This window comes from Stegastes partitus, unplaced genomic scaffold (genome assembly GCF_000690725.1).
Source record: "Stegastes partitus isolate 25-593 unplaced genomic scaffold, Stegastes_partitus-1.0.2 Scaffold12, whole genome shotgun sequence".
Classification (NCBI taxonomy): Eukaryota; Metazoa; Chordata; class Actinopteri; family Pomacentridae; genus Stegastes; species Stegastes partitus.
In genome coordinates, this window is record NW_007577743.1 from 841,766 (window position 1) to 855,081 (window position 13,316).

At 40.4% G+C, this 13,316-nt stretch overlaps 1 protein-coding gene across 1 annotated transcript in view; it reads left to right on the forward strand.

The window, feature by feature from the left end:
• Positions 1 to 13,316, forward strand: part of jph2 (junctophilin 2) — a 31,132-nt gene that overhangs the window by 8,390 nt on the left and 9,426 nt on the right. The gene's annotated exons all lie outside the window — the stretch shown is intronic.

Sequence of the window (13,316 nt, forward strand, 5' to 3'; positions counted from 1 at the left end):
AAGAAACTTAGCACACAAGCATGCACATTGTAAGAAATCATGTTTGGGCTAAAAAAAAAAAATCAATAATAATGCAACAGTTTGCATCCGTCTTTATAAATTCATGCAACTTCTAATAAAATTATGTTCAACCAAATCATACTGAGTTTGGAGAATTTGCTTTTCCTCTACAATCAGTGTATTTTCAGGAACTAGTCTGACCCATTTGAAATAAACCAGGTATAGAGGATAGCGGCCTTGAAATGCTGAATGTGAAGAATGTAAGGTTATTTAGCCAAATTCATTAATTTTATTAACCATCAACCTAAATAAATGCAAACATTTTTTAGCTGAAATTACACACAATATTAAGTTGATTACACATAATATTAAGTTGTAATCACAACCCATCAAAAATAATGTTTGCAACTTAAATATCTAAGTCCAAACCCAGTTGGTGGTGATAGATCCTTTGAATTACTTTTCCAAGTGCAGGCTAGCTGTTTCCCTTTGTTTTCTGTCTTGTGCTAAGTTAATCAGCAGCTCGCTGTATCCATATTTACCAGAGTATCAATCTTGCAATCTTTTCCAAAAAGTGTACTTTTTAGAGTGTTGAACGATTCCTTTAACTTAGCAATGAACCATGAGCTCATGTACCAATACGACATACTTAACATCCGGATTAACAGCTACCTGTCTGACTAATGTATTTAAACCTCTCTGTAATCACAGTGCTCTATAAAATAAGTTCAAAAGAAATCAGTGAGTGAAATCGTAGGGAGTCCAGATTTTCTACATGTTGTATAATGTTTACACGTGCACACATCCACCCTTAGTTTGTCTGTGACCGTACAAGGCGGTGGTGTTTTTGTCCACTGCCGTCTTCAGGACCTGAAATAAGCTCAGTGTTTACAGCAGTGAGAGTTCCTCTGATGGACTGCAGACCCCCGTCCCAGCAGATGGAAATCTAAATATTGTTCTGCACGGATAAGCAGCACAGTGTATAAGAGCTATTCTTTGTTGCTTTGCTCACCTACAGCGCGTCTGCAGAACTGAGGATGGAAGCAAACACTCAGTATCTATGCAGGAGTGTCTTCGGAGAGACAACTTGGTGGCCTTCACAAACCAAACTATATCAAATAGTTCCAGGCTACTAAGAGCAGTAGTGGAGTGTAACCAAGTACATAAACTTACAAGTACAGTTTTTACTGTGCTTGAATACTTACCTTTTATTCTACGTCACGCTTCAACTCCACTCATTTCTTAGGCTAACCTCTTACTACATTCATTTGATAGCTTAAGTTTATGGTTCAGATTACACTTGAGCATACAAAATGTTTCCTGAAGTCATTAAATGAGCATATTTTTATGTTTCTGGTTCATTTAGCCCTTGCTCAAGAGTTTATAGCAATTCCACCAAAGACATTTTACTTGTAACTTACTCGCACGGCTTCATTCATACTTCATACTTCACAAAAGAGTTTACTGATTAGAGTAGGGAAAATTCTAAAAAAACGATGACATTTGTGCATCAGGGGCACAAAGGATTTTATCTCACCTACTGGAGTCCTAAATGGCAGTAAGTGTTTCCTCTCAAATGATAATTCCAGGTTATTTCAAGTTCATGTTTCCTATTAATATGGCAATTGTGGGTGATGCCAGCTTTGCTTTTTCCCCTCCGTAGTAGAGAGTTTGTGGAACAAGGAGTTGCACAAAGCAGCACATAGCTGGGAAAGTTCAATTAACTTTCCAAACGTCTTGATGTGTTTCTTTCACTTCTCATGAACAAATGGAAGAGAAAAGGGCAGCTGTGTCTCAGGTGGTAGAGCGGCTGTCCTCTGATCACAAGGTTGGCAGTTTGATCCACAGTCGAAGTGTCCTTGGACAAGACACTGAACTAGAAGTTGCTCCCAATGGCAGGCAAGCACCTTGCATGGCAGCTTTGTCGCCATTGGTGTATGAAGGGGTGAATGAGAAAACATGGTAAAGCTCTTTGAGTACCCCTAAGGTAGAAAAGTGCTATAAGTGCAGACCATTTACCATTTTACCATAAAACTAGCCTTACACTTGTAAACAAACAACCAGCATAGATACATATGCAAGTTGTCCTTAATACAGTTAGCAAAACGGCTGCAAGGCAGTAAAAAGACAAAGTTATTCAAGAAAAAGTGATGTTTTTAGTAAGCAGCAGGGCTGATATAAGCTGTTTCCTGTGAGTTCTCATTTCCCCGACAGTAAAGTTAGAATGACCCACAGAGCTGCAGTAGCTACATAAATGGGAAAGACGCCAGGTTGACATGCACGCAGAGCTGCTGATTCTGTGTTTAAACTCATCCCGTTGTTGGCTCCTTCGCTACTCCCTATTAAAGACGCTCAAAAGGGAGAGATAAATGTCATGGGCGTTGATATTTTCATTCCATTTGGGGATTTGGTCAAACTTTCTTTCTTTCCAGTTAGCACCCACCTCAGGCACTTAAAACGCTGGCTGAGTGACACAGAAGAGCATATGGATGAACACCACCTCTGATGTAATGTTACCTCTGGAATCACATGTGTAGATGTTCCCACCAGCTAAACATGGCTTATTCTCTACGCAAACTAGATTCCACAGGTGGTGCTAATAAAGTACTTGTTGAATGTCCACCAGTGGTGTGCCGTCAGGGCCAACAAGGCCTTCACTGCTGGCCTAAACTCTATCAGAATCACGGACTTATGCTGTATATTTATTTTCCCATTAATCTTTTAACTTTATTCCCAATAGTGTATTCTCTTCATTTCATAGTGTGTCTCTGGGCTGTGGTGCTTCCAGCAGTGTATGTTTATATTGGAGCTTTTATCTAATCATATGTTAGCCATCATGTGTTGCCAGGGTCACAGAAATCTTTCCTGAGGCCTTCAGAATCAAAAGTGCAGGTGCCTGTAGCTTAAAATGCATTGTAATGAAACTGTCTTTAACCAATCAGATTTAGAGTTGGTGGTCCCAGGGCCATCTAGCAGGCTTACGATAACGTCAACATTTTCATGTCCTCTGATTGGATGGCCAGAGAGCTTAGCCAAAGCTAGCATTTCCTGTCTGTGGCGACCTGCACAAGCTTTATCATACTTTTTTTTTTTTTTTTTAAAGTTAGGCAAGCGGACATTCTCAGCCGTAGATCGAATTAAAACTTATGGCAGAAACACAACTGGACAGACCTGACTTTCAGCATTAGCCTCCATGGCGATAGAACAGGACTTATTGTTGAAACTAAAACACATGGATTACCTGTTCAACAGAGTGATCAAACTGTTTTTGATGAAAGAAAGGAGGATGGATTTTGTGTTCAAATAATAGGCTTTGTTGAGTAAAATATCTATTTTTGTCATTTTATTGGGTTGATATTGATGCTCCTGTGAGATGTGATGTATATGGTGCAGCTGTGGCTGCAGTGAAAGGAGACTTGTTGAATAGTTTTAACTGGGTTTCTTGCTTTCGTGATGGCATTCATTCTCACTACATGAGATACCTGTCTGAGGTGCAACGTCCTGTTATGCCGCCTTTCTGCATAATACTCATGGTTTCTATAGCCGTGGCATCATAATGACGGTGTTAAGAGGTGGTTTGATTCAGGCAGGACGCCACTGAAGGCCTAGGAGTAAAATGCACGTCCCGCCACTGATGTCCACTGTATTTAAATTAAGATTATTTTAACTTTCTACTACTTTATACTTTTAGGTACTTACATGTTTGCAGGAAATCTTGGACATTTAGCTCCACTATATTTTTCTAACAGCTACTTTCAGATCAAGATTTTATGAAGAGAATTTAGAGCCCTGCCTGTTGTGTTCTCATTTATGTTTTGAAGGAAATATATTTTCAGATTGTGTTCTTACACTATGTTTGTTTGTGACATACTGAAATACATTTTTAATGAACATATCTTTGCCATTTATTGAATAGCTTTTCAATCGTTGCTTCTTCTAGTATTCAAACATTCTAATGACAGACTATAACTGCACTGTTTTGTGTCATAAACAGGGCTCTAGAGGACCCTACACTGTAAAAAAACAAACAAACAAAAGAACAAAAGCATTTTTTGGACAAATTTTTTTAATTGTAATTTTTTCCTATCAATTTGTTATTTTGCAGATTCCCCTGTTTTCGCCAAATCTGTGATTCATGTACACATCAAAAAATACGTATCTGCCCTTTTACAATGTTTGACCATAAAATTACACTATGTTTTATGTGTATATTAGTATATTGTTTTTTAACTGGTATTTTTTTTTAATGTGAAATAAAATCTGTATATTAGGGATCAAAAATCTGTATATTAGGGATCAAAAAATACTAAATACTTTTTTATTAACTCTTATTTTACAAATTGTCCTTGTTTTGGTAAATGTCAGGTAACATCTAGTCAAATCAGAGAAAAAGTATTAATTTACATGTTGGATGTTAGAAAACAAACAAAAAAGCCAAAACTATACATAATTTCTGTATTAAAAAATCTGTACTTTTACAAACCATAATTTGTTCTTTTATATAATATGTGACCATAAAACTACACTATTTTACTGTATTTAAATCTGTTCGAAATTTAATTATTTGAAGATTTCCTGTTATTTTCTTTCTTTCTTCCTTTTTTTTTTTTTTTTTACAGTTTTTTAAGGTTACAGTGGTTCATTGTTTTTATCATATTCTTTTCTGGCCTCTTGCAGACAGATTTTTATTTTGTTTTTACAGGATTTTATTTCTTTATTATTTTTTACTGTGTAGTTCATCCATGAACCACTTTAATGTATCTTGTGGCACTTTAAGCGAGGTGAACCCAAAAGTCTGGAACTCCTGCACTACACTAGATAAAGTATTTTAGAATACCTCCTTTCACTTTTACTTTTATTGGAGTATTTTGTTGTATTGTTCTTTCGCTGAACTAAATAATTTGAAAACTTCTGCCACAACACTAACTAAACAGTCCTTCTCCAGTGGTCCTGAACATGAAACTGAAATCCATTATTATATAAGCAGAGGAGACATGACACATCTGTTCCTGGCAGAGGTTTCCTCCTGCTATGATCCTTTGGCAATGAAGTCGAGGGTTAAAAATACATGTACAGCCGATGAGCTGCATGAGAGGCCAGACGTGGCCTCTTCAGGTCCAGTTGGGCAATGTGTTCTGTGGCATTCAAATGCTCTGTGGACATTGTTCTGTTGCGTTGGGCTGGCAGCTGGGCTTCAGGAGGAGGACCTGTGTGACAGGACAGGGTGTAAATGACGCACACACAGGGCCCCTGTGTTCACAGAGGAGCCCTGACTAAATATGGACAGGCACACTCTTGCTGTATCACAATCACAGGGGAATGCAACAGCTGATTATCCCCCCTCCCCCTGCACTCAGACCCCATCTTTCCTGCCTCATCACAGACATGCACACTGTTCTCTCATGCTGAAGCCCAGCAGCTTTTTCCTTCTGTCTGCACACCTACTGCACTGCAGACTGTTACTTCACTTGCTCCTGTCCTGTTTTAGCGCATCAGTTCCCTGTCCACATGGTTCGTAGCGCCACTTCAAAACAGTCGTCTGCTTACTGATTTTGTCTCTTTCTGCTAACGGCTGCGAGCTTCAGATCTCAGATCTCGGTCCATCTTGCGTCAGCAGTGGTGTCAAATGGTTCCATGGATATAAATATGACACAGCTCATAAGCAAGTGCTTGGGTATAAAGAGTTCGCGTATATATGTACCACACCTAGCTTTAGTTGTGGAGCTTGGATTACATACTGTACTGCTGAGACGAACATTTTGCATCGGTGAGCGATCGCAACATTTGTAAACAAAGTTCAGTGTGACCTCAGCTAGGACTCTTTAAAGACTGTTTATTATAAGCTACTTATTTGATGAGAAGTCATGTAAAAGAGGAAAAAAATTACTTGTCATTAATCACAGAATTTGATGAGATCTTTAGCTGTTCCTTGTGATGTGAACTCTGAGCAATTTTGTAATAATTAGACTTCAATTAGCACTTAATGTGCGTAAATTTTGGCAAATTAATTTAATTCCATTTAATCTTTTTATAGACACTAAACCACTCTTTCACTCTACCTCATGCACGCACTCACAGTTGCTACTTCGTTGAATAGGACCCTCCACAAAGATCCAGTGGCACATGCCAGAGTGACAGAATATCTCTTGCCGTCAGCAGGCTCCAGGACGACTGCAGCGAGACAAAGAACAAATGGCTGCAGAGCAGCACCACAGAACTTGAAGAAAGGCTTCCACATTTTTGGAGGCCATGCTTTAAGTTACGGATTACTCTGTGATCTCACAGCTTTGGGGTCTGTTCTTACAGCTGACGTCTCATCACTCCTCAGAGTGCACAGGCGTTTCCTCAAGGCAACTCTAAAAACATAAAGGGTATTTAGGTCACAGAGTCAAATGTCAGAAACACTGGAAGACCAACACAGACTGCAGCGGTTATACACTCCAGCACACTCAGACCAGAGTGCTTTTGCTCTGTTATGAAGGGACACAAGCAAGAATTTGACTGATATTTCTAGTTTTTTTGGAGCATCTCTCCAACCAGTCTATCATGTTAAGGCCCTTTCAGGCAAAATGTGCTCGCTGCTAGTTTTAGTATACTGCTCAGAGGGAGTCATGAAACTCTGCGCAAAAGAGGTGGTATTTCCAAAACTTTCAGTGGGAACACCTTACCATTTCAAATGGGAAGCTCCCAGGTTGCTGCAAACACCTCAACAATGAAGATGCTGTGTTTGTACGGGCTATACGGATATAGGCCATAGGCATAGTTGAACTTTGAGTGCATCGGGTGCATGAGCTTACTGAGCAGCGCGATGTGCCATGAGTGCACTTTGCATGGCACAGCACAAGCCATCCTATGTGAAAGGGCAATATTAACATTACATGGAATTAACCATATGGTGGACTGCAATTAGTATTCATATTTGGCCAACATAGGGGAGAACAAGAGTAACTTTGTGTGATTCCAGTTCATGTTTTTGGGCAGCTGTGGCTCAGGTAGTAGAGCGGGTTGTTCTCTACTTGCAAGGTTGGTGGTTTGATCCCCCGCCTCTCCACTTGTCCATGGGCAAGACACTGAACCTGAAGTTTCTCCTAGTGGAAGGCAGCACCTTGCATGGCAGCTCTGTCGCCATTGGTGTATGAATGTGTGTGTAAATGGGTGAATGAGAAAACATGGTAAAGCGCTTACAGTACTACTATGGTAGAGGGTATATTTCTGTGCAGACCATGTTATTGTGAACCTTGTATGCAGTGCTTCCTTGGTCTGAGAACTAAACTATATATAAAAGATGGAATAGTCACTGTAATGTCAAACTTCTGTGTGTGGACTCCTGTCTTAAAATCTTAAGGACCTGATTTGGTCTTTAGAAACCAGATGTGATAAGCAAGGATCAGACTGAGACACTAAGCATGCTCATGTGGTAGTGTTACCTCCCTGACTTTACAGATCGGGGGCAGCTGGTGTTCTGTCCTCTCAACGTGTGATGCTGTGATAAAGAATAGAGGAGGCACATACGTTGAGCTGATGTTATCTTCACAACAGGAAGGTTATTCTTCTTTGAATAACCAATATTACAATGACAGTACTTTAACTCAACTCATTCCATCCATCCATTATCTATACACTGCTTAGGAGGGGCTGGAGCCTATCCCAGCTGACTCAGGGCGAAGGCAGGGCACACCCTGGACAGGTCGCCAGTCTGTCACACGGCTACACTTAGAGACAGACAACCAAGCACACTCACATTCACACCGACGGACAATTTAGAATCACCAATTAACCTCAACATGTTTTTGGACTGTGGGAGGAAGCCGGAGAATCTGGAGAGAACCCACACTGCACGGGAAGAACATGCAAACTCCACGCAGAAAAATCCCAGGTGTCCTCATCGGGACGCGAACCAACAACCTTCTAGCTGCGAGGCAACAATGCTTACCACTGCTCCACGATGCGAACCACCGCTCCTGCTAACCACCGCTCCTGCTAACCACCGCTCCACCCTTCACCACCAGCAGAGTTTCTTCATAATCATCAGCGATTGGGTTGACACACACCATCATCCTGACTTTTCCTTCACCATCGAAGTAGTTTTTAAAAAGATGTGTAACTTTGGAGTCCCTGTAGGGTACCATCTTATTAGTTCCACACATATGGTTTTCACATAGCACTTCTATACATGCGCACAAAGTCATCAAGGACTGGTCGATATTACCTGCTTCACGGAGGTGGCTTCCTTCAGCTCTGGTTCTGTTGGTGCATTCACTGCCTGCCAGGTCAACCAGACACAGCTGGCTCACATTCACCTGGTTTTTGTTCTGCAGTACGTGATCCCCATGAGCATCAAGAGGGGCTTGTGCCAGCTTCACTGTGAACACACTGTGGGAGTGCTTGGATTCACGTTTGAGCTGAGTGTTGGCAATCCTCCTCCCCAACTACATACATGTTATGATACTGATCTTCATGCAGACTCTTGGATTGAGGTGGTTTTTGTGTGACTGGGTAGAATGGAGCATCTTCAAGGACATCGTAGATATAGTTGTTGTAGATCTCGATGTAGGACACAAACACGCTGTCACAGCAGCCTTCATTGTCAGATTTATAGGCTTCCTTTGAGCTGATCATATCTGCAAACCTCAACTCATTCTCTTTAACTAAATATAACAATGCTCTCTGGTTTGAAAATCCATTGATTTTTTGAAACCTTGAAAAACAGTGAATGAATTTGTTTTTAACCATTTTTTAACATAACAGTTTTTACATTATCAGTCTTACCATATGAATTGTATTTTTAACATACCAGCAATATAACCTCTGTTGCGCTTGTTTCATTTCCTTACATAACCTAACCTAACCATTGCATTTTCCCCATAAAACAACACATTTAACTTTAACTCAACTAAATAAAGAGTGCAATGCTCCTTTACTGGCATTTTTCTGCCCCTAGCTACACATAAGCAATCAGCAATAATTCACCATGTCACTGTACAATGTAGCATTTCTGTTGTTGGCATTAAACCGTATAAATGTGCATTTTGCTACAAAATTTAACCAGAAACTAATGTATTGCCTGAAAATATTTCATAAAGTGCCCAGTAACTAAATTCACGAATTTACAAGTTTCACAGTTGTTTTGGATTTGCTTCCCCGGCACACTACTCCGCACAAGCCAAAACTGTTGGCATTATTGTAAATTAGCATACAAGCATAAATCACTTCTTACACACAATTCTCCTAACAAACCGTTTCATTTACCAACTTGTGCAAACTCTGATAAGTGACATTTTCCACCCTTAAAGTCTGCAATGTATCCTCATTTTAAAGCATGCTTACTGACCTGTGAAAAAGAACAGAGGAGGCACACATGTTGAGTTGATGTTACCTTCACAACAGGAAGGTTTAATCTTATGTTATATTCTTATAACACTATTCTTTACCAACGCGATACGTGCCCTCTGATAGCTGGATGTGGAATTTCACTCTAGTAAGTGAAACTATAATGAAATTACAGGAGTGATTAAATCAATAAAAATAATATAAATAACAAAAAAATGAATAAATAGTAGGGGTGCCTGTTTTCACTTCATCTGTTTTATTACTTTATTTTGCTTCCTAATTTATTTCTGAAATCAGCGATTTTCACCTCTCTTCAGTAGCAACATGTCAAATATAAAATCAACTTGCCCTAAGGTATATTCTGCTTTATTGTCTATTCAACTATAGATGGGGCCATAATTTACAAAACGAACACTATGCTGTATTGAGGAAGACTTGAAACCAGCAAATTAGACCATAAACATCATTAGGAACACATTTACTGTGGTAACACATACAGGGAAAGTAGGCTAATTTTCTCACAGACTTCTTGTTTTTGCAACCAGAGGACTCGCCCCCTGCTGCTTGTTAGAAAGAATGCAGACATGGTTTCATTTTCTGTTCCGAAGGCTACGTCCATCTTTTATACTCAATTTATGAGCTGAAGCTGTTAACTCCTGACTCCTTAGGGCCCCTCTCTATATGCCTCCTTTCTTCTGATTGGCTAATTTTCTAAAAACCTGCACCCAGTACTTATAAGCTATACTGCCTGTACTATATGGGAGTGCTGTACCTGGAGAAGAGGACTGTGGAAGAAAATCTGTGGAAGTAGAAATAAAACGTAGGAAATAGAGTATGAAAGCCTGAAAGCATGAGCATTTTTCTCACCAGGCAGACTTTTACATACATATACCTCAATATATGAAACTATGCACTTAAATATGAACATCCAACCTTGTAGTGATGTATATATCACAGAAGGAGTTTGATTTTTTGCAACCAGATATTTGATGATAAAATGTTCGTTTTGTGCTTTTTTCATCGACACCAAATGGCCAGAGAGTTAAAGAATAAATTAATGTATGATGATTTAACCTGAGACAGATAAATAGTAAAAAGTCATTAAAATAGCCTGAATCTGTAGAAACACACTTAAAATAATACCTTTGCATGTCTGTTTACATGTCAGTTTATCTCATGTCCTTTTTAAATTTATTTGCTTACTATTTGTTTATTTTACCTCTTAATTTAAGTGAATTCTGGCAGTTTTCTCAGTTGTGTTGTAATGAACTGTACTGATAATACTTTGATACCTTATTTAGCTTTTGTGGGCAGGACATACATAGTTACTCAATTGATCCTTAATTCCAGTTGGCACCTGAAAGTGAAGGATGAAGTACACACATTATATTGAAATTCCTGTTTGAACTTGTGTATTTAATGAATATAGTTTTTAAAAGCAGTTAAGATGCTGTCTGAAAACAGCTCCTGGGATGTAACATTTCCATTGGGATCAGATTTGTAGATGTGCCCAACAGGTGAACAATGATTTGTGATGGCCCGAGATCTGTAGCTGTGCGGGCGGACCTGAACGAAAAGGGAGGCAGGAGACAAGGTTCAAGGAAAATGGTTTTATTTGACAAGGAGAGGGAGTGGTGGACACCAGGAGAAGGAATCCGGTGCAGGGGTGCCAGTCGTGGGGGGGGCAGGAAGGAGGTCGTCGGTGCTGAGGTCCGTGAGGGAGGGTTCCGCCGAGGCTGTACTTGGGGAGGGGGTTGTGGAGGAGGATCCCGATGACGGTGCTCAGGGGACGGTGCTCGTGAATGGTTTTCCCATGGAGGTTTTCCAGGTGGAGGTGCTCGAGTGGCGAACCTTCTAGTGAGGGTGCTCGTGACCATGGATTCCGTCGTGTGGACTCGTGGACTTGCCGGGGGAAACGCTGGGTGCTGGAGCCGAGGAGGGACGCTGGAGATACACAGAGATAAAACACGATTAACTCGAAAACTCGAAAAACAGACTTAGCTAAAGGCTCAACGTAAGTGTAGCAGCTAAGCGGCCAGACTGTACCACTGGGGAGGTATCACAATCACCTGGCGCTGGGGTTCTGGGAGACGCTTGTATTTGAGGCAAACCAGCTGATGAGCAGATGAGCCACAGCTGCCAGCGCGAGAGCGTCCTTCCCCGATCAGCTCCGCCCAGCCTGCAGAGAAAAGAAAAGCATGCCCACCAAAAAACCAAAACACAACAAACTCTTCACAACCCTCACATGATTATTCTCTTTGCAGGTGGGGTTTGGAAGAAGTAAATCTGTTTTTGCTTCACATTACCATGCAAAGTTGAGCTCCGAAGGACATGTAATAGTTTGCGCTACTCAAGGTTTCAGCATGTTTATGGTAGTGAGAGCTGTGCAGGTCGCACTGACACACTCAGTGGTTTGTGAATGGATGTGTGACAGGCAGCTATGGTGGTCCATCTGTCTGCCATCAACCACCTTCACCATCCACTCAAAAATCAACATAAAGTAGAATTTTCACCTTTGTGACAACATTAACTAAAACTGAAGGTTTTTCAAAGTAAGATTTTTTGGAAGAGCTGTTTTGTTAGATTGCTTTATGAAGTTTATTATGTTCATGTTTGTTGAGGCTTTTTGTGCTGCTGTTGAGCTACATCACACAAAGATGTTTGTCTGTTATTCATGGGTTTGAATGGGGTGGAGCAAATAAAAGAAACACGTCAGAAAGTAATACAGCTCACACTGCAGCCTCCGACACAGTAGAAGCACACAGCAGAAGCTCTGTTCATATCGCTGAAAGACTCAGAGGCGCTGTAGCGAGATGCAGGGGAGAATTTGTCTGCACGAAGAAGCCATCTGTCGACATCTTTCTCCTCCACTCACCAACTGGCAGCTTACCCAGCAGGACTGACTGGCTGCCATGTTGTCAGCTAGTAAACACACCACTCTATTTGGAGGCAGTCAGGAACCAAGTCAGACACATCTGTTTGTTACGAGTCATAGTTTCTTAGCAGTGTTGGGTCCCATAAAGTAGTTTATTTTGACTCGGTCCCACATACACCATCCCGCTGCTTCGAATCTGTCTAAATCCACCACTGAAAATAGTCCCCAACAAATAAACAATTTCCTCCTGTATTCATAAATTAAAAACTACAGCACCCAGCTGCTTGAAGTAATTTCTGAGGTTTAACCCTTTATGGGGCAAATGACCATGTTTGGTACCTTCCTTGGATGTTCAATATGTCCACCCTGTGCCTCTCCATGAGGTTGAAGAACCATGTGCACTTTGATTTAGTTTTTATATTAGTGCCAATATCACTACCTTATGAAAAATGTCACTAAACAAATGTTCCAGGCACTTAATAAATCCTGTGTTACTGGTTTGCATTGAACTCCACTTTGATTTTTGTTTTGAGATTAGTGCCACTACCACTACCCCAAGAGAAATGCTATTAAATGAACCTGCCAATCACTTTAGAAATACTTTGTTACTGGTTGTGTACGTATTGTAGAGGCAGGGATGTGTTCTCACTGTTCAGTAGGGGTAGTGGGTGTGTTTGGATGTGTGTGTGTGGGCGAAGCTGTTTGTGGGTGTGTGACTGTGGCTAAGAGGTACCACCTGCACCTACCTGTGAACTTTTGTTTGCTTGTTACAGAGACAGAGAGAGGGAGAGGTAAGGTGCCATATTTTTTGTTGACCACAAAGCTTTTTTCTACTGCAAAGCTATTTCCTATCTTAGTGCATAAGTTTATTATTGCCACATGTCATTTTTATTGAAAGGGTGAAAACAAATAGCCTTAATTGCAGTCATGGCTTCATGTCTCTTCTTTGAGATTAGCGTGTCGGACAGAGCCCCTTTATCCCCCTCTCAGTGACTAATTTAGTTTTGATAGTCACGTTATACGTATCATTACCTCAAACTAAAATGTTTCTAAATATATATATATATATATATATTTTAATCTCTCTCTCTCTCTCTCTCTCTCTCTCTTT